Here is a 26663-nt window from a genome sequence, read left to right as displayed (position 1 = left end):
CTGAACCTCTATTCATATGGTAAAACAGTGCACAAATTCCAGATGCAGCAAAAATCCAAACTTCTCTCTAGGACTTAGTACTTTAATGAAATAATAAGTTCTAAGAAGTTTAAATGATCACCCATAAAAATATTCAAGCAGCTTTGACTTTTTTTTTTTTTTAATGTCATTTCAGAACACGTGAAAAGGCTATGTGAACAGCAGAGCCCATATTTTCTGGACTAGATGACAGACTGGTGGTCTCAGCCAAAGCAGAATACTGAAAACAGATGTTTGTCTGGATGGAACATTGCTGTAAGTAAACCACCAATGACCCAAACAAGACAGAGAAGCCCTGTGGCATCCTGGGCTTCACATGGCCATGACCTCTGGGTGCCCTGATGCAGGGCCCCATGGTGCAGGAGTCAGTATTCGGGGAGGGAGGCTGATCTCAGTGCTCACTGACGTCCAGCGAGAAAAGCGAAACTGGAGATTGTCCCGTCAACCCCCTCTTTCTACAAATCAGGAATGGTTGGGCCTCTACTCTGTCTTAATTTTACATTTAATAATCTGCAAAATGGGCTGCCTGCTTCATAAGGCTGCCGTGAGAATGAAGAGAGGCAGCAAGCATGAAATCGTGGTATTTGATGGAATAATTGTTACAAACTGAGTATGTCAGGCCTTGAAGAAAATGTAAAGACGGTCTACACCATACATCTCACCTCAGAGCTGAGGTTAAATGACTCTCCAATTAGCACTGAGAGAAGTCAAGGCTGAGGCAGGGCCACGCCCCTGATGCCCAGGCCATGGCCCTTCCCACCTCCTCGTGTCTCCGGAGGCGCGGGCACAACGGCCCATCCTGACTGCAGTCTGACACAAGGTGCTCAGTGTGGAGTTTCAGGGAGGCAAAGGTGGTGAGGAGAAAGGAGAAAGGCACATAAAATAGAAACTGAAGCAGTCCCAGCACTGGCAGTAGGAAAAGCAGGTTACCACCCTGGTTGTCCACCATCAGAACCACCATAGGAACTGTTCTCATTTCCAGTTTGGCGCCCTTTACATCATTCACTTAGAGGTCCTCAGTTGGACTCACGGCAAGACTGTCGATGTCCTCAATTCTACCATCACTCAGGACTTAAAGGGACCTAGGGAAAGGGAACGGGCCCTTCCTCCTCCAGCAGAACACGCCTGTGCCGACATGGAAATGTCTGCATCATTTTTACAAGAGATCCTTCCCTCTGTCTCTCTCAGTCGTGTCCAACTCTCCGCAACCCCATGGACTGTAGCCCGCCAGGCTCCTCTATCCGTGGGATCCTCCAGGCACGAATACTGGAATGGGTTGCCATGCCCACCTCCAGGGGATCTTCCCAAACCAGGGATCAAACCCATGTTACCTGCATTGGCAGGTGGATTCTTTTACCTACACTGAGCCACCTGGGAAGCCCTAAGGGATCCTTATCAAGTACTGAGTATGTTTTATGTACTCAGAGCTGATTAAGAAGCACCTGGTCAAATGATCATTTCAAAATCCATTCCTTCAGGGACATAGTAGAGAATCCTCTTTAGCCTGCTTCCCCAAGGATGGGTGGACAGGTAGCTGGGTGAATTGAATGGGAAAATGACAAAACATCCCCTGAGTAGCTACATCTGTGCCAAGGATGGTGCTGGGTGCCTTCAGACGAACTAGCTCATCTCAATCCTAGAAAATTGTGTGAACAACTGCCATCATCTCTAGCATAGGAAGGAAATGAGGCTCACAGAAGCTGAGGGGGTTTTCGGGGTCTGCAGAGCTGAAATCTGAACCCAAGTCTTCCGAGAGCAAACCCAGCATAGAGCAACACGAGATGTGCTGATGTAAGCCAACCTTGTCTTAAAGTAAGGCTGTCATGAGGCTTCTCTTCCTATCATGTGAAGAACAGAAAACACCATTTTAATCATGGAAAAGATCTCGAAAACCAAACAAGGAGCCAGGAAGATATGGGAGTATGGTTGGTTTGAAAGAGAAACTGAAGGAGCCTTGACCTTGACAGAAAAGGAGCAGTTTGGCTAGGCAAAAAGCCAGGAAGGTAAAGAAAGGATGAAGGGACGGCCAGGAGAGGAAGGAGGACAAGGAACTGGGTGTCATTTGTCCGTGATGTGAAAGAAGACTTTGCGGCAAGATTAGGGAAAGGCAGCCAGTTAGTCCTGAGTAAAACCAGTAGGACGTGATGCCCATGCACTAACCTAATACATGCCTTGTTATCGATGTATACAGCTTTAAGAAACAACATGAGCGATCTGCCTTCCAAGTGACAAATAAAATGAGGTTGAGGATCTATCACTCCATCCGCACTGGAGAAGTCAGAGCTCCCTGGGTTTATAACTCCAGGGAGCACATGGGGTTGACCTGCATTCCCCCTTTTATCCAAACAGGCTCTCCTCGCACAGGGAAGACAAAGTCACACAAAATTAAAGCCCAAACACTGGCACGTCAGAAGCAAACCCAGCCCTCTTTACCAAGGTATCAACCTTGTTTTAAGAAACAAAAGAAGCAAGAGATTTTTCGTTGTTGTTAAAACTGGGATACTCTTTCTAAGAACTTAAGGATCACTGATTAAAATATAATTTAATAACTAGGATAAACGTGGTCCACTCAAAGCAGGGTGCTCCAATATTGCTATGTAAGATAACTGGGTGACATGTGTGGACTCATTTCAGGGCGTGCAGTTTAAAGGAGGACAATTGCTCTACATCAGGCTGGAAGGCACTTGGGGGATCCCGATCGCTTTACAATTCAACAGGACACTCCCAGGCCCACACTCCATGTTACAGCAAAGGCTCCTTTGTGAGCAGACCCACAAGCCGGGCTAGAAATGAAAATGACAAAGCCGGGCTGTCTGAGCATCTCGGCGGGGGCGGGTCGCCTCGCCCACCGCCGCAGGCTGCGGCCCAGACTGGGGGGAGTGGAGAAAAGGCCCCTTCCTCGCCGCGGCCAGGGGCGCTCAAGAAGCGCCCCAGTCCTCTCCGAAGGCGGCTCCCGCATCGGCCGCAGGGCCGGGCGCCTCCCCCCGCCCCGCGGGGCCCGCACTCCCGGGCCCCCTGCGGGCCCCCAGCCGGGGCCTCACGCGCTCACCGGGGCTGCCAGCGCCGCGTCCGCCTTTTGTTGTCCTTGTGTCCCGTCAGCGGGTCCGGCGCGACTGGCCCCGCAGCCGCGCTGGTCCAGGCCCCAAGCCGGTGCCGCAGTCAGCAGTCCGCCCTCCCCACCCGCACGCATGCTTTTTTTTTTTTTTTTTTTTTCTTTTTAAAGAGATAGAAGCATCCCCAACCTCGGGTGTCGATAACGCTGCACCAGGCGGCCTGCAGGCTCGGGCTGGCGACACAGACCACAGAGAGCCCGCTGTCCCTTCTCTTCTGACTGCAGAGCTTCATTCCGAGGGAGGCACGGCTGCAGGAGGTCATCTCCGCTGGACCCGGGGAGACCTAGGGCCGAGGTCGCCCTAGACAAGTCATTTGCGGGTGGCATTTTCCCACGGAAAACAGAGAGTCCCAGTCCATGTCCAGTCTGGAAATCCTGTAATTTACTAGAATCACTTAGAAAAACACCAGCCACATACTTGCTGCTGAAACACAATAAATACACCGTATGTGCCTTGCAGGTTCTAGTTCACAAGGTGCTTTCCGTATTTTATTTGGAATTGAGTAAGAGGTCCCAAAGGTTAAAAAGAAAAAAAGCATTCACTCAAAATACTTTGTAAACTGTGAAATGCTCTCCGGCTGTCAGAAGCTCTATGTTTTCATTGTTACTGTCAGTTGAGTAATAAAAATACTGGAACAATAGATCAGATAGGATCTATCTCCTTGCTTCCTACAAGAGGGGCATGTGAAATCCCAGGCGAGTCTGTGTTTATAGACAGCCCTCCCCTCTGCGCCTTGGGTGGGTGAACTATGCTGCTACATCCAGGTTCATCCAGGTTCCATGTGGACAAGCCCACGTCCCCAGTGGGATCTGCATTGAGGATTATCTGGTCGCAGATGGAGCATCCAAGCTCCGGACTGCTTTACACCAAAGGAAAATTGCTAACTCAGCTCAGCAAAGTCTAGAACTCTCCCCGGGGGAGACCAAGCAGGCCCCCAGTGTCAGAATCAGTCCAGAGCAAAGCCACCTGCCTCTCTGCAAAGCAGCCGTGTGCAGACTGCCCTCAGGACACCAAACTGCCCACAGGGAGTCCTTGGCAATCTTCGCCTCACGGAGTCGAATGTGTACATAGTGTCCTAGGAGTTGGTAGGGAGTGTTTCATCCTAGCATAATCACCAGGTAAGGACAGAGGACAGGCTCCTATTGGGGGGAAAGTGTGTCTGGGGAACCCTTTGTCCCTGATTCTCACTGTGGTGCCATGTGGGCCACCAGTCACCTCTGGAGGTAAACCTCACCCCTCAGTTCTGTTTTTTTCTTAATTGGAGGATAATTGCTTTACAATATTGTGTTGGTTTCTGCCATACAACAGTATGAATCAGCCCTAGGCATACAAATGTCCCCTCCTCTGAAACGTCCCTCCCACCTCCCACCAGATTCCATCCCTCTCAGTTGTCACAGAGCTCCCTGGGTCATCCAGCGAATTTCCACAGGCTCTCATTTTGTACATGTGAGTATGTTTTGTGTGCATGCTTCCCTGCTACTCTCTCCATTTGTCCCACGCTCTCCTTCCCCCACTGTGTCCACACGTCTGTTCTCTATGTATGCATCTCCACTGCTGCCCTGCAAATGGGTTTGTCAGTACCATCTTTCTAGATTTCATATGCGTGCATTAATATATGATATTCACTCTGTATAACAGGCTCTAGTTCACTCACCTCATTAGAACTGACTCAAATGCCTTCGTTTTATTGGCTGAGTAATGTTCCCTCAGTACTGACAGCATCGTTTCCATGGTCACAAGATGAATGAAGCCACGTGGACCGTAGGTAGGTGCTGGGAAAATCTTCAATTACTTGTTCACCTAGCGTAATCATCTGTCCATAACTTTGAACTGTTAGATAAGCTCTAAGTGTTTGTAACTCCCCACTCCCCCACCTGCCAAGGAAAGGGGGTCCGTAAGAAGATGGATTTCTTTTGCTCCAGGTAGGAGGGTGGGGACCCAAGTAGCAGAAGCTCAGAGGTGAGCCCAGTCATACAGACCTAGCTTGAAAGTCCCCAGGAGCCAGAATCCAAGGAGAGGGAGAACTGAGTGGTTGAGGGGAGCAGGGAGAGAGCTGGAGGGGGCCAGGCGTGGGGAGGGGAGCTGAGTGTTTCTATGAGGAGGGAGGCTTTGGGGAGAGACTTAGAGAGTGAATTTCCAGGAAGTCGTGCTTTGTGCAGCTCCTGCAGCATCATTCTGTCCTGCCTCCCGGAAGCAGGAGCAAACCTTTGGTGAGACTGTCCCATCTCTCCTTACCCTCTGCAGCGGGTTTGGGATCCCTCAGAACCTGCCATGGTACTGAGTCAGCACCAGGAGCAAGAAGACATTGGGGTGTCAGAGATGTTTCTGCAGGGGATGTGGAGTCTGTCCCCAGGGGCTGGAGACCTCTGGGCAAGGACTGCCCTGTGCTGTGGCCTCCTCCCGGGGACCCCTGCCCCTAAGCGAGTCCCTCCTGCCCTATGACCTCTGTCTCTGCTTCTGTGTCGGTGTTCTCCACCCCAGGCCTGGTGGTGGTGGTTTAGTTGCTAAGTCGTGTCCAACTCTTTGTGATCCCATGGACTGTAGCCCAGCAGACTCCTCTGTCCACGGAATTTTCCAGGCAAAAATACTGGAGTGGGTTGCCATTTCCTCCTTGAGGGGATCTTCCCGATGCAGGGAGTGAACCCAGGCCTCCCACATTGTAGGCAGATACTTAACTGACTAAGCCACCAGAGAACCCCCAACTGCTTCTGTGTGTGTGTGCGCACACGTGTGTGTGTGCTTAGTCGCTCAGTCATGTCCAACATCTTTGCTGTCTCTCAAATACATTCTTTATTCATCAAAAGTGGCTCTTCAGAGCAGGTGTAGACAGCAGTCAGGGTCCTGGTCTCTGCCTACCATCTGTGTCCACACAAGTGCGATCAGTTACACCAAGTCCCAGATTTTGTGCCGTCACTCATCCGGTGATAGTTTTGCAATCAAATGACAACACCTAGATTTTTTTTCTTAAATGACAGTTATTGCCTTATGCTAACTAGCCAGGCAATGTGGGTTTATTTTAGAAAATATGGCAAATATAACCCATTATCCTACCATCTAACATAATTGCTCTTCATCATATGATATATTTCATATATGTTGTTGTTGTTTAGTCACTAAATCGTGTCTGACTCTGTGCGACCCCATGGACTGTAGCCCTCCAGGCTCCTCTGTCCGTGGAATTCTCCAGGCAAGGATACTGGAGTAGGTTGCCATTTTTTCCTCCAGGGAACTCCCTGACCCAGGGATCGAACTTGCATCTCCTGTGTCTCCTGCATTGGCAGAAGGATTCTTTACCACTGAGTCACGTGGGAAGCCATATTTCATATATATATATATATATATATATATATATATACACACACACACATACATATAAATTTTGTATCTGGTTTTCCCACTTAAATTATGCTAATAGTTTCCTCTTTTATTCTTTGAGAACATGTTTTTAATGCCTGCATCATAACACTTTTTGCAGTGATAATATAACTTGATCATTTGATTCCCTGTTGTTGGATTTCAGGTTGCCATACATAGTTCTCAGAAACGTTAAACCATTCCCCCACCTGCTCACACTGCATAAAAGGGCCCAGTGGAATCCTTGTTATGCAGAATCCACCTGAAGAACTGTCAACACCTCCATGAGCTTGCACAAATAGGCCCTTCCGCTGTCATGACATTTACAGACGATTATGTGCAGTTTTACACACATTCTGCGGGTTCCTGTGCCCACGGCCAAGCCCACGACCTCCACCTCCACTGTCCAGATGCCCCAGCTATAACCTTTATGCGTTCAGTTAAATCGTTAAATTCCTGGTACGTTCATCATGTTTGGACATTGTTGTCAAAGAATTCAGACTGTGTCGTAAAAATATTAAGGAATCAAAGGCTTTCAGATAATTAGTGATCATGGATCTCCCGCATTCAGGTCCATGACTGACTGTTGGTGCGCACAGGTCAGAGGTCAACACATCTCCACCTCACCTCAAGCTGACCCCTGGAAATGGCATACAAAAGTGTCCTCTAGAGCCACCCTTGCCCAGAACCAGACGGCTTAGCCAGAGGGGAAGCCGTGGCCACTTGTCTGGGGTTTTTAAGGAGCTGGCACCACCACCCTCTGACTTCTTCTCCTGGAAGACTCCCAGACTCGGCTCTCACCATGGTCCACTTTTCTCTCCAGCCACATCTTGGGGCCCAGCCCCTCTGCCCACACGGCCTGCATGGCCGAACTCAAAGTTCTGCAAGTGTCAGATATGTATTGACTCAGAAACAGTCGCTCAGCCTGAGAGCTGTCCACTCCATCTTGGCACCTGCTCGTACTTCTGGAGTCTTAGCTTGCATGTCCTTGTCCCAGACTCTGCTAGGTCATCTGTGTACATGGCCAGGCTCTCTCGTCTCAACAGCTGCTTTCAGCAGCTTAGCAAGCAGGCCTGGCTTCCCAGGGGGTGCTAGTAGTAAAGAATTCACCTGCAATGCAGGAGACACAAGAGACGAAATTTCAATCCCTGGATCTGGAAGATCCCTTGGAAGAGGAAATGGTAAACCCACTCCAATATTCTTGCCTGGAGAATCTCATAGACAGAGGAGCCTGGTGGGCTACAGTCCATGGGGTTGCAAAGAGTAAGACATGACTAAGTGACTGAGCACACAGTTGGCTTCAACCTTGTAACTGAGCCAGCATCTAATCAAGTCACCTATGCTTTTGACCTTCTGTTTCTTCATCTGTGAAATGGGAATATTACCTTCCAGTGTGGGAGTAGGCAGTCCTTGGCATATAGTTAATAATCTCTAGCTCTTCAAATCGTAGAGGTTATTAATTTTATTTCCTGCTTTAAGACACGTTCCCTGTTTGAGAAGGATCTCTTCAGACGTGGGAGTAAGACACTTGCCCTTAAAAACTATACATCAGCTCAGGTCAACTTCAGAAAATCCCCAGTTACATGATGCCTTGACAAGTCCTGAGAAGGACACGCAGCCCCTGAGCTGTGAGCATGTGGGGAGCTTCGGACACAGCCAACAGATCCACACCCGCGTGATCACATGGGCCCCAGGGAAGCAGTGTCACCCACCTAGGGGGTCCTTTCAGGTCCCCACAGCCTCGGGCCACGGTGGGCATCTGGGTGTGTGGCTGGACATCTGTCCACAGCTGGACAGCAGGGACTGAAGCAGAGCACACTTCTTCCTCAGGCAGACAATTTTTAATGAAGACTTATTATCCCATTTCATCAGATGTACTTATAATTTTATCAACTTCTTTTATCAACTTCCCTACTGTGGAATATTTCAGATATATCCAGCTGCAGCTATAAATCTTTGTTTGTCTTTAGAATGATTCTCTTATGCTATATTCTTTGACATTAATAGTAGATCAGACAGAATGGACATGTTTAAAACATCTTCTGTCTACATGTTCATGCGTGCTCAGTGGTTTCTGACTCTTTGCGACCCCATGGACTGTAGCCCGCCAGGCTCCTCTGTCCATGGGATTCTCCAGGCAAGAATACTAGAGTGGGTTGCCATTTCCTCCTCCAGGGGATCTTCCCAACCCAGGGATCGAGCCTGAGTCTCCTGTATCTCCTGCACTGGCAGGCAGTTTCTTTACCACTTAGCTACCTGTTGTGCTTAGTCATTCCGTTATGTCTGACTCTTGCGACCCCATAGACTGTAGCCTACCAGGCTCCTCTGTCCACGGGATTCACCAGGCAACCAGTTGCCAAATTGGCCTCCCGAAAGACTTTATCAGCTGACAGTCCCACCAGCAGAGGGTGAGAAGAACCATGTTTATTTCTGGATGAGCTGGAATCCAGGTGTTCTGCAGGACTTACTAGATATGAGGACGTCATGAAGGATTTTGTGAAGGTGCTGCATCCTATCCCCTCCCCCACCATGGAAGGGCCCCACACAGTGACGTGGGGCGATGGCGCAGGATGAGTAAGAACACGCTAGCTGTGTTCAAGCCCCCACTTCCCACCTCCCACCAGGGCCTGGCAACACGACTTGTCTTCAGGCGTCAGCGTCCTCGAATGTAAAACAGGGGACAACAGAGCCTGCGTGCATGAAGAGTTGTGCACATCACCAGGCCCAGCTCCCCACAAATGGTAGCCAGATATTATTCTACCAGTGCCACCTATCCGCCTAGAGCAACTGCTCTCCTTAGAGGCCCTCGATGGGGTCTGGTGACATGTGTCAGCCCAGGACCAGCTGCCTTGGGTCATGGGTGATGATATTCAGCGAATCCTCGGCCACAAGGCTGGGCAAATGGTGGTATAAGCTCACCTCGGATCCGGGCGTGGAATATGGAGAGGGTGGCCTGGGGACACTTGGCCCCGCTCGGTGACACACAAACAGCTTCAGCATTCGGGAAGCCCAGAGAAGCCGGGTGCAAGGCCAGCCCCACCTGCACGGCCCCCGCCCAGGGCCTCCTCCAGACCACACGTCCCTTTAGCACAGGAATTTGGAACTGGGAAATGGAGCGAGGAAGCCAGTGAGCGATGAAGGTGAGACGAACAGGTGTACGTGTAAGAGGAACAAGGAGGGCAGTGTGGAGGCTGGACTGTGAGACAACAGAGACTGTGCTTCAGGAGAGGAGGGGGGATGGAGAGACGGAAGCGGGTGCAGGAAGAGGAAGGTTTCCCTCGACAGGGAATCGGGAATCCCAGGAAGGAGCCTTGTGCTCAGCGATGCTCCAGTCTCCAGCAGATTTCTGTCTCCCATCCTCACGAGACCTCTGAAGTCTACTTAAGGCCCTTTTATCTGAGCCTGTTCGATGCTCCTGGCAACCGGAGGAGACCTGACTCGAGCAATTTCAATCTGTATTGACAGTTTTTATTGACTCTTATAAAATATCTCCCTAAGTTAGATAAGCTCTCAATACCTAGTTTTTAACGGCTAAATAATGTTTTGTAGTATGGATACATTGTATCGTTGTTGTTCAGTTGCTCAGTCATGTCACACTTTTTGCGACCCCATGCACTGCAGCACACCAGACTTCCCTGTCCTTCACTATCTCCCAGAGACTGCTCAAACTCTTGTCCATTGAGTCGGTGATGCCACCCAACCATGTCATCCTCTATCATCCCCTTCTCCTCCTGCCCTCAGTCTTTCCCACCATCAGGGTCTTTTCCAATGAGTTGGCTCTTTGCTTGCAACAAAGTCAGTTACTGCTAATGCTATTGAAATAAATCCCAGGGTACTGAGAAATTATCTAGGTGATCCAGGAAGAGCTCCAGTGTTCAAGAATCCTTTCACCCACTAGATGTGGCAACACACACACAGTCACACACACCAGAATTGACTGTGGAGATATCTAGCATAGTATGCCTTCAAAACCAATTCCTTGAGTGCTGCTTTCCTAACTGAACCCATTACAAATGTTCTGACTAGGACACGGGGCTATTTTCCAGCCTCCAACCCCACGCCACCATTGTAACTGATGTCATACATAGTCCTACCCGATCTTAGCCGTGGGACAAGGAAATCCAGGGAAATCCAGGCCACCATGGAGTCCAGCTGAGCATTTGACTAGATTCACAGAAACAACACTTATGCCTAAACCCTAAATCTGTCTTTTCTTTCTAATGGATCTCCTAAATTGAAAGAACATAAAATACCCTGTTGTTCTTTACAAAGCAGAAATGGAATCACTGATGCAATGGACATGAGTTTGAGCAAGCTCCGGGAGTTGGTGATGGACAGGGAGGCCTGGAGTGCTGCAGTCCATGGGGTCATAAAGGGTCGGACACAACCGAGCAACTGAACTGAGCTGAATGGCATCAGCTCAAATACTGGCACCGATGCTTGGTAAGACCTCAGGCCAAGAGTGAGGAATGTGGTCACCACCCCCCATTTCTAGATAGAATATCACTGCTACTCTTGTGGGTTTGGAGAGTGTTTGGGGGAAAAGCCCATCACCCTCCCTCATGCAAACTTCACCCACATGGTAACATGAAAGTCCTCCCATTTCTCCCCTTTCCCACCTAAACAGGACAGTTAGCTTTACCAGCTGGGCTTCTCCCAAGCCACTAAATTCACACCAGTCCTCCCATGAGATTCCACCCACCCAGGTCTAGCAAATACACAAGAGAGAAAAGCCACAGCGTAATTAAAGCAGCAGCACCATCTCCGAACACGAGGGAGCCCTTCTTTATGTGCTTCGCTGTAATTTTTTCCAGTGATGTAGCTACATCTCTTATGAGATAAGAGACAACGACAACATTCTAGCTCTTATTTAGGGTTATTTAGGAATGATCATAGTCCCCTTAGGATAAAGGTTAGTTCTGAAAAAACGTGAGATGAAGTATGTAAAACATGAAGCATGTTTCACAAATAACTGTCTTTTGCTGGAACGTCAAGTAAATAAAAAGGTTTGGTGAACAGAATACACCAGGCTGTGACAGACACCGGTTCGAGTCCGATCTTCTTGACCCCACATGAGTGCATCCCCACTCTGCCATTGCTCTTCTTCTCTAAAATGTGGTGTTAGAGACGAGGGACTGCGTCCTTCATCTGGGTCAGCTGTACTCTATATCAGCAATGCCTCCCTTATTAAGTTAATGAGAAGATGAAGAGAAGTTTATGATGCACCTGCAATAAGAGTTGTCTTAATGGAGGAAAAAAAGAAAAAGACAACTTTTCCTGCCGCATTACTGAGGGTTTAATTGCTCTCCCTGCTACTCCCCTTGCTGAATTACTGCCTGGATGAGTCTCATCTGCCCTTTACTTTTTGCTCAACATGGTGTTTCTTAAGAGGACTTCCCCAGTGGCTCAAATGGTAAAGAATCTGCCTGCAGTGTGGGAGACTCGGGTTCGATCCCTGGGTCAGGAAGATCCCCTGGAGAAAGGCATGGCAACCCACTCCAGTATCTTTGCCTGGGAAATCCTATGGACAGAGGATCCTGGCAGGCTACAGTCCATGGGGGGTCACAAAAGAGTTGGACAGGACTGAGCAACTAGGCACACAAGCATGTTTAATAAATAACCATTTTTAAACATTGTCAACATTTAAAAGTTGGAAGATTTCACGTACCATCCAGGTTTCTGGCTTCTCCTGCATGGAAGGCGATCTGAGGACACGTGACCCGTGTTCTCAAAGGACCGATGATGCAGGACAGCCCCGACCAGGAGGGGCGCCCCTCTGTACGGGGTCGAGTTGGCGTCAGTTCACGAGAGGACCCCAGAAGTGCATCTGTACACATCACCATCGGCTGTGCATGGGGACCTCGTTGGTGGAGGGCCAGGGACTCTGCGTTTCCCATTCCTTACCGCAAAGGAATTCCTTACCTTATTCCCACCTCACTGCAAACCTCACGATAAAACCAGCTTACATCCAAGGGAGTGGGCGCTCACAGAGGGCAGGGCCACTGCCACTGACACCTGCCCAGTGCCCAGCAGAGAGCGGAGGGAGCGTCCATGCCTCCCCTGCCAGGACACATGTCCTGGGGTCAGTGGGGCTGATACTGACCATGTGAGTCAGGCCCCAACAAGGGCCCTCTCCCGTTTGCTCGCCCCAACAGAAGGAGGCTGAGTTCAACCCAAAGGCAAATGTGTGTGGAGTGGTTTGCCGTTCCCTTCTCCAGTGGACCGCGTTTTGTCAGAACTCTCCACCATGACCCGTCTGTCTTGGGTGGCCCTACAAGGTATGGCTCATGGTTTCACTGAGTTAGACAAGGCTGTAGTCCATGTGATCAGATTGGTTAGTTTTCTGTGATTGTGGTTTCCAGTCTGTCTGCCCTCTGGTGGAGAAGGATAAGAGGCTTATGGAAGCTTCCTGATGGGAGAGACTGATTGAGGGGGGAAATTGGGTCTTGTTCTGATGGTAGGGGCTATGTTCAGTAAATCTTTAATCCAATTTTCTGCTGATGGGGGGGGGGGAGGGGACTGTGTTCCCTTCCTGTTGTTTGACCTGAGGCCAAACTATGGTGGAGGTAATGAAGGTAATGGTGTCCTCCTTCAAAAAGTCCCATGTACGCACTGCTACACTAAAGAGATGGGAATACCAGAGCACCTGACCTGCCTCCTCAGAAATCTGTATGCAGGTCAAGAAGCAACAGTTAGAACTCGACATGGGGTAGCAGACTGGTTCCAAACTGGGAAAGGAGTACGTCAAGCCTGTATATTGTCACCCTGCTTATTTAACTTATATGCAGAGTACATCATGTTGAAATGCTGGACTGGATGAAGCAGAAGCTGGAATCAAGGTTGCTGGAAGAAATGTCAATAATCTCAGGTACGCAGATACCACCCTTATGGCAGAAAAAGAAGAACTAAAGAGCCTCTTGGTGAAAGTGAAAGAGGAGAGTGAAAAAGCTGGCTTAAAACTCAACATTCAGAAAACTAAGATCATGGCACCTGGTCCCATCACTTCATGGAAAACAGATGGGGAAACAGTGGAAACAGAGACTTTATTTTTCTGGGCTTCTAAATCACTGCAGATGGTGACTGCAGCCATGAAATTAAAAGATGCTTGATCCTTGGAAGAAAAGTTATGACCAATGTAGACAGCATATTAAAAAGCAGAGACATTACTTTGCCAACAAAGGTCTGTCTAGTCAAACCTATGGTTTTACCAGTGGTCATGTATGGATGTGAGAGTTGCACTGTAAAGAAAGCTGAGTGCCAAAGAATTGATGCTTTTGAATGGTGGTATTGGAGAAGACTCTTGAGAGTCCATTGGACAGCAAAGAGATCCAACCAGTCCACCCTAAAGGAAATCAGTCCTGAATATTCGTTGGAAGGACTGATGCTGAAGATGAAACTCCAATACTTTGGCCACCTGATGTGAAGAACTGACTCACTGGAAAAGACCCTGATGCTGGGAAAGATAGAAGGAGGGAAGAAAAGGGGATGACAGAGGATGAGACGGTTAGATGGCATCACCGACTCAGTGGACGTGAGTTTGAGTAAACTCCAGGAGTTGGTGACAGACGGGGAAGCCTGGCGTGCTGCAGTCCATGGGGTCACAAAGAGTTCGTCATGACTGAATGACTGAACTGAACTGAATTAACCTTGACCGAGCGAGAGGTCTGGGTATCTGTTTCTATTTCCAATTCCTGATGTTTGCGCCTAATGCTGGGGCAGTTTTAGAAATGAAATGCGACCTCAGGATTGTGTTCCCCTCCAATGACTCAGGGTCAGCGGTGGTATAGACTTGGAGGCATCCCCAAGGTGCCTCAGGAATGCTGAGGTGTTTTCCACTGGCTCCGGACTGATTTCCTTTACCTTATTCCAGTTGACAGCTTTCTTTCCTGCTGCCTGGGTTCCCTTTAGGGTCATATTTTTATAATGGGCCAGCATCTGTCCCCTCCCCCACGCCTCCATTGTCTCCGTGGTCCCAGCTGTGTCCCTTATCTAGGACTGCTTGACTCCCGTCTGAAAATAGCATGACCTGCATTGTGTCTGTTCTCTGTGGCTGCTTCCTCTTAGGCTTTTAAAAAAACCGTGGCCTTTTCCTCTCTATTAGGAGCACAACGAGGAGGCTCTGGATGCTGGCCCAGGAGGTGGGATGGCCACTATTTGTTGCTGACCCTTTTGAGTCAGCCCCCACAAGCGTCATTGTCGGCCCACAAGTCAGCCTCCTGCCAGTGTCATTGGAGCCCATAAACCAATACCAAGTTTGGTTTGGAAGCAAAGGAAAGCTTTATCCTTTGACCAAAGAGAGAGGGGTTGTGTTATTTCTGCTGTGCAGCAAAGTGACTCAGGTACACACATGTGTACATTCCGTTTCACATTCTTTTCCATTACAGTTTGTCACTGGATAGGTGAGTGTGTATAGAAATCCTTCTCCACCAGAGGGCAGACAGACTGGAAACCACCATCACAGAAAACTAACCAATCTGATCACATGGACCACAGCCTTGTCTCCCTCAATGAAACGATGAGCCATGCCATATAGGGCCACCCAAGACAGATGGGTCATGGGTGGTCCACTGGAGAAGGGAACGGCAAACTACTTCAGTATTCTTGCCTTGAGAACCCCATGAACAGTGTGAAAAGGCAAAAAGGTATGACACTGAAAGATGAAGTCCCCAGGTCAGTAGGAGCCCAATATACTACTGGAGATCAGTGGAGAAGTAACTCCAGAAAGAATGAAGAGATGGAGCCAAAGCAAAACCAACACCCAGTTGTGGATGGGACTGGTGATGGAAGTAAAGTCCGATGCTGTAAAGAGCAATATTACATAGGAACCTGGAATGTTAGGTCCATGAATCAAGGCAAATTGGAAGTGGTCAAGCAGGAGGTGGAAAGAGTGAACATCGACATTTCAGGAATCAGCAAACTAAAATTGGACTGGAATGGGTGAATTTAACTCAGATGACCATTCCATCTACTACTGTGGGCAAGAATCCCTTAGAAGAAATGGAGTAGCCATCATAGTCAACAAAAGAGTCCAAAATGCAATACTTGGATGCAGTCTCAAAAATGACAGAATGATCTCTGTTCGTTTCCAAGGCAAACCATTCAATATCACAGTAATCCAAGTCTGTGCCCCAACCAGTAATGCTGAAGAAGTTGAAGTTGAACGGTTCTATGAAGACCTACAAGACCTTCTAGAACTAACACCCAAAAAAGATGTCATTTTCATTACAGGGGATTGGAATGCAAAAGTAGGAAGTCAAGAAATACCTGAAGTAACAGGCAAATTTGGCCTTGGAGTACAGAATGAAGCAGGACAAAGGCTAATGGAGTTTTGTCAAGAGAATGCTCTGGCCATAGCAAACACCCTCTTCCAACAGCACAAGAGAAGACTCTACACAGGTGGTCTGTGGACATCACCAGGTGGTCAATACTGAAATCAGATTGATTATATTCTTTGCATCCAAAGATGGAGAAGCTCTATACAGTCAGCAAAATCAAGACTGGGAGCTGACTGTGGCTCAGATCATGAACTCCTTATTGCCAAATTCAAACTTAAATTGAAGACAGTAGGGGAAACCACTAGACCATTCATGTACAAACTAAATCAAATCCCTTACAATTATACAGTGGAAGTGACAAATAGATTCAAAGAATCAGATCTGATAGACAGAGTGTCTGAAGAACTATGGATGGAGGTTCGTGACATTGTACAGGAGGCAGTGATCAAGACCATCCCCAAGAAAAAGAAATGCAAAAAGGCAAATGGTTGTCTGAGGAGGCCTTACAAATATCTGTGAAAAGAAGAGAAGTGAAAAGCAAAGGCAAAAAGGAAAGATTTTCCCATTTGAATGCAGAGTTCCAAAGAACAGCAAGGAGATGAGAGCCTTCCTCAGTGATCAACGCAAAGAAATAGAGGAAAACAATAGGATGGGAAAGTCTAGAGATCTCTTCAAGAAAATTAGAGATACCAAGGGAACATTTCATGCAAAGATGGGCACAATAAAGGACAGAAATTGTATGGACCTAACAGAAGCAGAAGACATTAAGAAGAGGTGGTAAGAATACACACAAGAACTATACAAAGCAGATTTTCATGACTCAGATAATCACAATGGTGTGATCTCTCACCTAGAGCCAGACATCCTGGAATGTGAAGTCAAGTGGGCCTTAGGAAGCATCACTATGAACAAAGCTAGCGGAGGTGATGGAATTCCAGTTGAGCTTATTTCAAGTCCTAAAAGATGATGCTGTGAAAGTGCTGCACTCAACATGCATGCCAGCAAATTTGGAAAGCTCAGCAGTGGCCACAGCACTGGAAAAGGTCAGTTTTCCTTCCTATCCCAAAGAAAGGCAATGCCAAAAAATGCTCAAACTGCTACACAATTGCACTTGTCTCACAGGCTAGCAAAGGAATGTTCAAAATCCTCCAAGCCAGGCTTCAACAGTATGTGAACCATGGACTTCCAGATGTTCAAACTGGATTTAGAAAAGGCAGAGGAACCAGAGATCAAATTGCCAATATCTGTGGGATCATCGAAAAAATGAGAGAGTTCCAGAAAAACATATACTTCTGCTTTATCGACTATGTCAAAGCCTTTGACTGTGTGGATCACAGCAAACTATGGAAAATTCTGAAAAGGATGGGAATACCAGAGCACCTGACCTGCCTCCTCAGAAATCTGTAGGCAGGTCAAGAAGCAACAGTTGGAACTCGACATGGAACAACAGACTGGTTCCAAATTGGGAAAGGAGTACGTCAAGGCTGTATATTGTCACCCTGCTTATTTAACTTATATGCAGAGTACATCATGTGAAATGCCAGGCTGAATGAAGCACAAGCTGGAATCAAGATTGCCAGGAGAAATATCAATAACCTCAGATACACAGATGACACCACCACTTATGGTGGTGCAAAGAAGAACTAAAGAGCCTTGTGATAAAAGTGAAAGAGGAGAGTGAAAAAGCTGGCTTAAAACTAAACATTCAGAAAACTAAGATCATGATATTGGTTCCCATCACTTCATGGCATTTAGATGGGGGAAACAATGGAAACAGTGAGAGACTTTATTTTTCTGGGCTTCTAAATCACTGCAGATGGTGACTGCAGGCATGAAATTAAAAGATGCTTGATCCTTGGAAGAAAAGCTTTGACCAACCTAGACAACATACTAAAAAGCAGAGACATTACTTTGCCAACAAAGGTCCATCTAGTTAAAGCTATGTTTTTTCCAGTAGTCATGTATGGATGTGAGAGTTGCACTGTAAAGAAAGCTGAGTGCCAAAGAATTGATGCTTTTGAACTGTGGTGTTGGAGAAGACTCTTGAGAGTCCATTGGACAGCAAGGAGATCCAACCAGTCCATCCTAAAGGAAATCAGTCCTGAATATTCATTGGAAGAATTGATGCTGAAGATGAAACTCCAATACTTTGGCCACCTGATGTGAAGAACTGACTCACTGGAAAAGACCCTGATGCTGGGAATGACTGAAGGTGGGAGGAGAAGGGGATGACAGAGGATGGGATGGTTGGATGGCATCATCGATGTGATGGACATGAGTTTGAGTAAGCTCCGGGAGTTGGTGATGGACAGGGAAGTCTGGCATGCTGCAGTCCATGGGGTCACAAAGAGTAGGACACGACCGAGCGACTGAACTGAACTGAGCTGTGTTATACAGTAGGATCTTGTTTATTCATTCTGTACATAATAGCCTGCATCTGCTTACCCTAACCTCCCACTTCGATTAAAAAAATAAACAAAATGTTAAAGAATGGAGAGGCTAGAGCTCCTAGTCTAGAGCACCTGCTTCCTGCACAGGCTGAGGTGGGGTTGCTTTTTGGTCTCCTCAGCTTGGAGGGGACAGGGTGCTCACTGGGGTCGGCACAGCTGAGATGTTAGGCTCCAGTCCCATTGCCGGGGCAGCCTCTCTGCACAGGGCCCGTCACATCTGCCATGTTGGGTTCTGTGTTGTGGGCAGGGCTTCTGCACTCTACCTGCCCCACTCCTTCCCAATGTGAGCCTGTGACTCTAGACTAAGCACAGAGGAAAAGCAAAGGTTAGGCTACATTTTACTGCCCAGATGCTGTCTTTAGTTCCCAGAAATTGTTAGTAGGCCTTTCTGTGACAGGGCTGCTCTTCCTGAGTTGGTGGGTGAGCCTCTGGTCTGGAGGCAGCTGAGCCAGGAGGTGAGGACCGAACGAGAAGGCCAGTCAGTGGCTCCAAGCATGGCCTGGGAGCTCTTCCGGTGCTGGTCCCATGGGGAGGGAAGCTGACTCTCGGGGGTTGGGGGGTGGTGGCTGAGAAACACCCCACCTCTTGTCCTCCAAGCAAGAGGAACTCCGTTGGCTTCTAGTCTTCCCAGCTGCTGACGCTGGGGTCTCTCCATTGTCCTTGGCCCCCAGTCTATCTGGCAAGTGCTGGCTGGGTTAGTCCGTGTGTCTGTACTGACCTTGGAGGCATCTGTACTGATATCCAAGGTTCCAGCCCGCATTTCCCCAGAGTCCAGGGCACCAACACCCTTGGTAACTCTGCTTCCAACCACAGGGAGGCGCAGCGGCATCGTTAAAAAGATTCCCACATCAGAGCTGCTATGACACAGGGTGTGGGGAAAAGACCCTCAGTTGTGGCTTTAGTTTTTTAATTTTTTTTTTGTCTTTGTGAAAATTATTCTGATACAGATCCCAAGGGGTTTGCTCAAAACAGAGCCTGCTCCAATCTCCTCATTTCACAAATGAGAAAAGGAAGTCCAGAAAGTGCTGGGACTCAGCCTCCCAAGGTGCAACGGAGACTGGCGGGCCACCCGTCCTCCAGGCTTCCCCAGGGGATGCAGCCCAGGACCCACCCGGGGTCCAGGGCAAGGCGGGGACCACTCACAGCTCAAAAGACGCAGGAAGGTTCAGGAACCATAGCCCCACTGTGTGCAGTGCATAACTGCCCAGGAGACCTCAGACCACAGCCCCACTGTGTGCAGTGGAGAACTGCCCAGGAGACCTCAGGGACCCCAGCCCCACTGTGTGCAATGGGGAGCTGCCCAGGAGACCTCAGGGACCCCAGCCCTACTGTGTGCAGTGGGGAGCTGCCCAGGAGACCTCAGGGACCCCAGCCCTACTGTGTGCAGTGGGGAGCTGCCCAGGAGACCTCAGGGACCCCAGCCCTACTGTGTGCAGTGGGGAGCTGCCCAGGAGACCTCAGGGACCACAGCCCCACTGTGTGCAGTGGGGAGCTGCCCAGGAGACCTCAACATTGCTTCCAGATTAGAGGAATTGTGATGTCATGGGAAATCAAGGTGTGCACAGCACCCCAGAGAGGGTGGTGGAAGCACCTGGAGTCAGAAGGGCTTCCCTGGCCGCCGCTGCACCTGTGACCACCCTCCAGCCCCTGCGTGGCTGCCGTGTCTGCTCAGAGAGCTCCTTCACCTCCACGCAGAGCTGATGAGCTATATCTGTTCTAGAGCCATGTCTGTCCGACCGAGGATCCAATGTGAATGATTATGAGGACAAGGCAGTGCAAGGCAGCCCGCACACCCAGGACCCCACATGCACAGCTCGGGTGGCTGATGCAGAACACTGTTGAAGGGAACCCACTGTGGATGGACCCCAGGACTGATCGTCTGGGCCAATGTGTCTCTAACATCCAGACAAATCTACATTTTAAAATCTTCTTTACAGTTTGCTGTATTTAGTCATGGTTGTTCTAACTTCATTGCTGTTGTCTGCATAATTTTATTAACTGTACTTTCTTAGATATACTTTGTGTACCTTTCCAGGGTAACGCACTAAATAAAGAAGAGAACTTGAGAAACTAAAGCTTCTAAGAATGAGTCATTCCCTGGTTATCAAACCTAATCCTGTGCCAGCATGAATGCCGTGTTCATGGTTAACCTCATGGAGAAGCAAGCTATTCCTCTCTCATTTCTTTAAAGAGGGTGCAGTCCATTTCTTCCAGGGCAAATAATCTAAAACAAAGACAATTTAGCTGGATAATAAAAGATAGTTATGGACTTCCCTGGTGGTACAGAGGATGAGAATCTGCCTGTCAACGCAGGGGATACTGCCTACGGACACAGGTTCCCAGTCTGTGGTCCAGGAAGATTCCACACGCCTGGAAGCGACTACTGAGCACATTCTAGAGTCCGAGAGCAACAGTTGCTGAGTCCACGTGCTGCAAACACTGAAGCCCACGCACCCAGAGCCTGTGCTTCACGACAAGAGAAGCCACTGCAATGAGAAGCCCAGGCACTGCAGCTAGAGAAAGCCCTCATGTGGCAACAAAGATCTAGCAAAGCCAAACATTTAAAACAATTTTTTTAATAGTTATGCTTTATCATTTCTATAAATCCTGCCCTTCTCCAGAGGGGTCTTGATAAAGTTTACCCAAAAAAAGCATATGATAGACCCATTAAAGGGAGAAGAGGGTAGGAGGAAAAGCTACAGCAAATACAATAATATTAATATGTAACATTGTTTCTATAATTGAGTACAAAACATGACTGAGCTTTCTGGAGGCCAAAGCAAAAGTGGAAACAAGAGAAATATGTAATAACAGCAGCAGACAGAAGAATGTGATTTTTTACAGATTTATTATCCTCCAAGCCAAATCTAAAAATAATTGGTGTATGTAAGGATGGCTTTAAGTGAAGAAATGGTGGACAGTATCCTCCAAAAGAGTTTTTGCACAAAATAAAGGGGGTAAGAATTATATTCCAGCACAACCCAGAAAGGTAATCAATCCCCAGAAAGGCTAGGCCAGCCTGAGAGAGCTTGTGAAGAAAAACTCAGAATTCCAGCAAATGGAGGCATGGGATTTAGGCACCAGTTTTTTCTATGTCCTTGTGCCTGGAGTCAGGTGTGGATGCTGAAAACAGCTTGTTCCCATATAATCTCAGATGGGATTGGTCAAAACAGGAGCCTGCAAGAATTCAGCATCTCTGATTTGAAATTATCCGTATAGATGCTTTTCCTGGGGCGTGTGTCTGGCCCCTTAACAAGTACTGGGGCTCACATGCCAGGTTATTTAAGCATGTCCTCGGACATCAAAACTGTACATGTGTGATACAGCTTTATTTCATCACTTCACCTCTGGACTGAATTTTGAGCAGATGTGCATAGCTGTCTTTTCTTAAAGTTAAAAAACAATGAAAAATGCTGTGGTTTTGAAATTAAGTGAGCCCTTGAAAAATATCAGCTTTGTTTGGCCTCAGGTCTTGTTTTTTCCCATACTCTAAGTTTCTCTTCTTGGCAGCAAAATATCTAATTGAAAACTCAGCACGCCCGCTGCCTCCCCACTCTTTAAAAAAAATAATCTGTGGAAAGTTTTCACTGAGAGAAGTTTTCAGTTTGATTTTATTTTTAAATGATGGTCATTTAATCTCTTAAGCCTTTGTCATAAATTAATCAATTAACACCCATGTATTATTTGTTTCTAATGTGTCTAGTAGTATTCTGAGCTACTATATATATATATATCGATTTTTTCTTTTCACATGAATGTCACAGTCTTGTTGGAGAGGAGAAACTGAAACACATGATACAGTTAGAGGACTAGTTAGGACTAGTAAGTACTAATACACGTCAAATCGTCAAAGGAGGGATCATTGTGGGAAGGGAAGAATTTGGGGTCTTTAGTCATGCAATTATTCCTCATGCCTAAGAAAACGAAATCTAAGTACTTTCCTGCTCTCAGCCCGTCTTCAATCTGAAAAATATCCAGATCCAAACCTCTTCCCCAAGTTTCACTGTGGCTCCTTGTTTCCTGCTAGACTTTTTTTTTTTTTTTTTTTAATCTTTGCTAAAATGTTGAAGGCCGAATAAGAGCAAGAAAATCCTGCCTGTGAATCAGACACTGGGAACCACTCAGAAGGCAGTCAGCACCAGAGCTCATCATCTCACAGGGTGATTCCTGAGCACAGGCTTGCATTCCACACCCCCCAACCCGATCCTCCCTGGCGACCTTCCTCTCCAACCTCATCTTTTGTGCAGAGAACCAGGCACGTTTCTCATCAGCATTAATCCTGCTCTCAGCCAGGTGTGTCTGAGGACGCACAGTCTGTCAGAGGGCTTCTCACAGGCGGGGCACTGGCCGAGTCACCGATACAACCTGATGGCACTCGAGGCAGATGACTATAGTCTTCATAATTGTGGTCTGGTCTGAACATTCACCTCATCAAAAATGTGACAGCGAAAAAAGGCATCCCTACTTCTCTTCTTTGTTGTTCAGTCTCTTAGTCGTGTCTGACTCTGCAACCCCAAGGGCTGCAGCACACCCGTCTTCCCCGTCCTTCACCATCTCCCGGAGCTTACTCAAACTCATGTCCATCGAGTCGGTGATGCCATCCAACCATCTCATCCTCTGTCGTCCACTTCTCCTCCTGCCTTCAATCTTTCCCAGCATCAGGGTCTTTTCCAATGAGTCAGTTCTTCGCATCAGGTGGCCAAAGTATTGGAGTTTCAGCTTCTCTCCGTCTCTCCTGGTGTATTTTTATTTTCTCAGGCTTTAGTGATCACTATTGAGGAAAGGAGTTATCTTGGGAATTACTAAAGCAACATGTTGATGACCTTCACGTGGGACGTTTCACATATTTCCAGTACAAGAGATCAAGATAGACACTGACTGGCCCTCACTTGCTCAGCAAACCTTTATCTCACACAGACTGTCACCTGGATCTAGGCAATGCGGAAAGGACGTGAACAAAGGGTCCTGCCCTCTGGAGGGTCACTGTTCTTAATAGATTGTCTCTGGAAGCAGGAAGGACTGTCTCAGAGAGGGTGGCCTTTGAACTGAATCAGTATTTAAAAATAAATTGGCCAGTAGAGTTGGAGGGAGGGAGCGAAGGATGGTTTTGGAAGATGGACCTTTCAGAAAAAGCAATTAACTTGAGCCGAGGCAAGGGCACAAAAAGGCCAGAGGCTTGGGAGAATTTCAGAACATTTTGCATGACTGAGTAGACACGCAGGAGAGGGGCTTTGAAAGTGCGGCTGGAGAGGTAATGAGGGGCCACATCGCATGCCACACAAAGGCCTTCTCATGCCCCACAAAGGAATTCGGGTTTTTTTTTTTTTTTCCTTTAGGCATAAGGGAGCCATTGAAGGGTTTCAAACAGGCAGCGATGTAATCAGATTTACTCTTTGGAAATAAGGCCTCCTGATTAGTTAATGAGTTCGTATTTCTTTTCCTGCGTGTAAACCATTGTTTTATTGTTTGGTCTTTAGATTCTATTTTTGATTGAAATAACAAAGTGGCTGGAGTTAAGAGGCTGTGCCACTTAACCTTCTGAAGTCTTGGTTTCATCTGCTTTTTAAAATAGCGGTGATATTATCTGCTTTACCACTGAGTTTGGGGTAAGAGTGAAGTGAGATGAAGGCATAAAAACTGGCTGGAGGTACTATGGTTATCAGTCTGCCTTCTGGAGTCTACAGTTAGCTGGTACCAAGCAGGTTACAGATCAATTCATATTTATTTCAGTGGAGAAAGTGAAAGTGAAAGGCACTCAGTCGTGTCCAACTCTTTGGGACCCCATGGACTACACAGTCAATGGAATTCTCCAGGCCAGAATACTAGAGTGGGTAGCTGTTCCCTTCTCCAGGGGATCTTCCCAACCCAGGAGTCAAACCTGGGTCTCCTGCATTGCAGGCAGATTCTTTACCAGCTGAACCACCAGGGAAGCCCTAATGGGGAAGGGATAGTCTTTTCAACAAAAGATGCTGGAACAATTGGATATTCACATGCAAACATATGTATGGACTTACTCCCTTACCCCCACACCATACACAAAATACTTCCTCAAAGGGGGTCATAGATCTAAATGCTAAACCCTAAATCTGTAAAATTTCAAAAGGAAAACATAGAAATATGGGAGAAGATCTCTGGGCTTGAATTAGGCAAAGGTATTTTATATATGAAACCAAAATAAAATTCATGAAACTGACAAATTGGGTTTTGTTAGTCGGAACTCTAGGTTTTCAAAACACATCATTAAGTAAATACAAAGACAAGTCTCAGGCTGAGACACATATTTGCAAGTCATATAAGTGAAAAAGACTTGTGGCTCAAAGAACTCCATAACTCCATGGAAAACTTTGTAACTCCACAGAAAGAAGACAGACAGTCCAATAAAAATTGGACAAAAAACTTGAACAAAAAGACTCACCAAAAAATATGTTATGGATAAGAAATAAGCACATGAAAGCTGCTCAATATTATCAGTGATTCGGAACTCACACATATTTGTCAAATGAATGAAATAGACAACTTTATAAATATCAGCTGTGTCTCTTTCAGGTGAAAGAGAGAAAATGACACTATCATTATTAGTCAAGTGAGCCTCAAATGAGTTAATTCAAACAATTTACATCATGGTAAAATTTTAATCTAATATATTTGTATATTTGAGGTAAATTTGGTAAATTTCTTCTTAAATTATTTGGATAATATCTCAGTTTAAGAATTTCAGAGATGTTGTAGCATACTGTCTTCTCTCTTCTCTCTCGTTAGAATGTCTGTGTGTTTTGAGAATTTCAAACCTCAAGCAGTTTTGATTCAGTACTATACTGAGCCCGTGTATTCACCTCCCATTCTTACTGAAAGCCTGGCATTTTGCACAAAGAGGAGTCATTTCATACGACAGAGAAAGTAAATGAGAGGGATTTCAGTGGACAAACCATTTCAACACATCTCCAGAAGACAGAAAGCAGATGGACAGGGCAGCAAAAGAAGCTGAATCACTAGCAAAAATAAAAATTAAAGGTAAAGACATGTCAAGTACAAGTCCAAAGGTTTTAAGATTAGATCTAAGAGACACAAGATGGCATTTCAATCAATGTAATCAGAACAAACAAAATAGGGGAAAAAGAAAAGAGTTTAAAAAATGGTACATATTTACTTGTACTGAGCCTTTAGTGTTTGTCTTCTGCAATTGTAGCTAGCGGTCATGAAACAATTAGTGATTGTCCACACTTTAAACCTATAAGCACTGGATTTACATCACATATAAAAGTGAAATATAATGAAAATTTTTATTATAAAATGTCAGCCTGATTTTTGCTTTTTAATGTATTTAATCCATGTTGGATTATCAACAATACTATTTGCAGTGGATAAAATATACCTAAGCCGTTTCCATGTGCTTTTTATTTTTTTAAATAAAATTTACACAACCAAAAAAACCTTACCATTTTAAAATGTACAGTTCAATGGTTTTTAGCATATTTGCAGAGTTGTGCTTTTATCACCCACTGTCCAATTCCAGAATATTTTCATCACCCCAAATGGAAACTTCATACTTGTTAATGGTCATTTCCCAATTTCATCTACTAGTCGTCTTTCTGTCTTTATAGATTTGCCTGTTCGGGACATTTCATATAAATGGAGGTAATAGAGTAAGTGGCTTTTTTTTTTTTTGGTCTGGCTTCTTTCACTTAGCATAATGTTTTCAATATTTGTTCATGTTGTAACATGTATCAGTATTCATTCCCTTTAAGGCTGAGTAATATTCAATTGTCAGACAGGTCACAGTGTACTTCTCTGTTCATCTGTTAATGGACAATTGAGTTGTTTCCAGTTTTGGCTATGATGCACAATGTTGCTATTCATATTAACATTTAAGTTTTTATGTCAAAATATATTTTCAGTTCTCTTGGATACATTCCAAGAAATGGAATTGTTGGGCTATATAGTAACTTTATGACTAACTTTTCTAGGAACTACTGTTTTCCACAATGGTTGCTCATTTTATATCCCCATCAGCAGTATATGATGGCTTCAATTTCTCTGCATTCTTGCTAACACCTATTATTTTCCTTTAAAAGTAGTAATTCTTATAGTGAAATGTGTCTGCTGTTTTTAGTATAGTGAAATGATAAATCATTTTGGATTTGATTTGCATTTCCCTAATGACTAGTGATGTTGAACATCTTTTCATATGCCATTTGTATGTCTTCTTTGGAGGAATGTCTATTTAAATCACTTGCCCATTTTTAAATTGACTTATTTGTCTTCTTCTTACTGAGTTGTAAGCAATATTTTATGTATTTTGGATACTAGACCCTTATCAGATACATGATTTACAGTATTTTTTTTACCATTCTGCAGGTTTCCTTTTTATTCTCTTTATAGTTTCCTTTGATGTACAGAAGTTTCCCATGTTGATGAAATTCAATTTGTCTAAT

General features: G+C 46.3%; 1 protein-coding gene across 1 annotated transcript in view; it reads right to left on the bottom strand.

Moving 5' to 3' along the window:
• Window positions 1–3196, bottom strand: part of SACS (sacsin molecular chaperone) — a 75256-nt gene extending 72060 nt beyond the window's left edge. Inside the window, exon 1 of the mRNA XM_061133420.1 lies at window positions 3089–3196. The gene's annotated coding sequence lies outside the window, so the exon portion shown is untranslated. The remainder of the gene's footprint in view (window positions 1–3088) is intronic.
• Window positions 3197–26663: the final 23467 nt, after the last annotated feature.

Source organism: Dama dama, chromosome 30 (assembly GCF_033118175.1).
Source record: "Dama dama isolate Ldn47 chromosome 30, ASM3311817v1, whole genome shotgun sequence".
NCBI classification, from domain to species: domain Eukaryota; kingdom Metazoa; phylum Chordata; class Mammalia; order Artiodactyla; family Cervidae; genus Dama; species Dama dama.
Note: the sequence above shows the minus strand (reverse complement) of the source record. Positions and strands in the feature narration are given on the sequence as shown.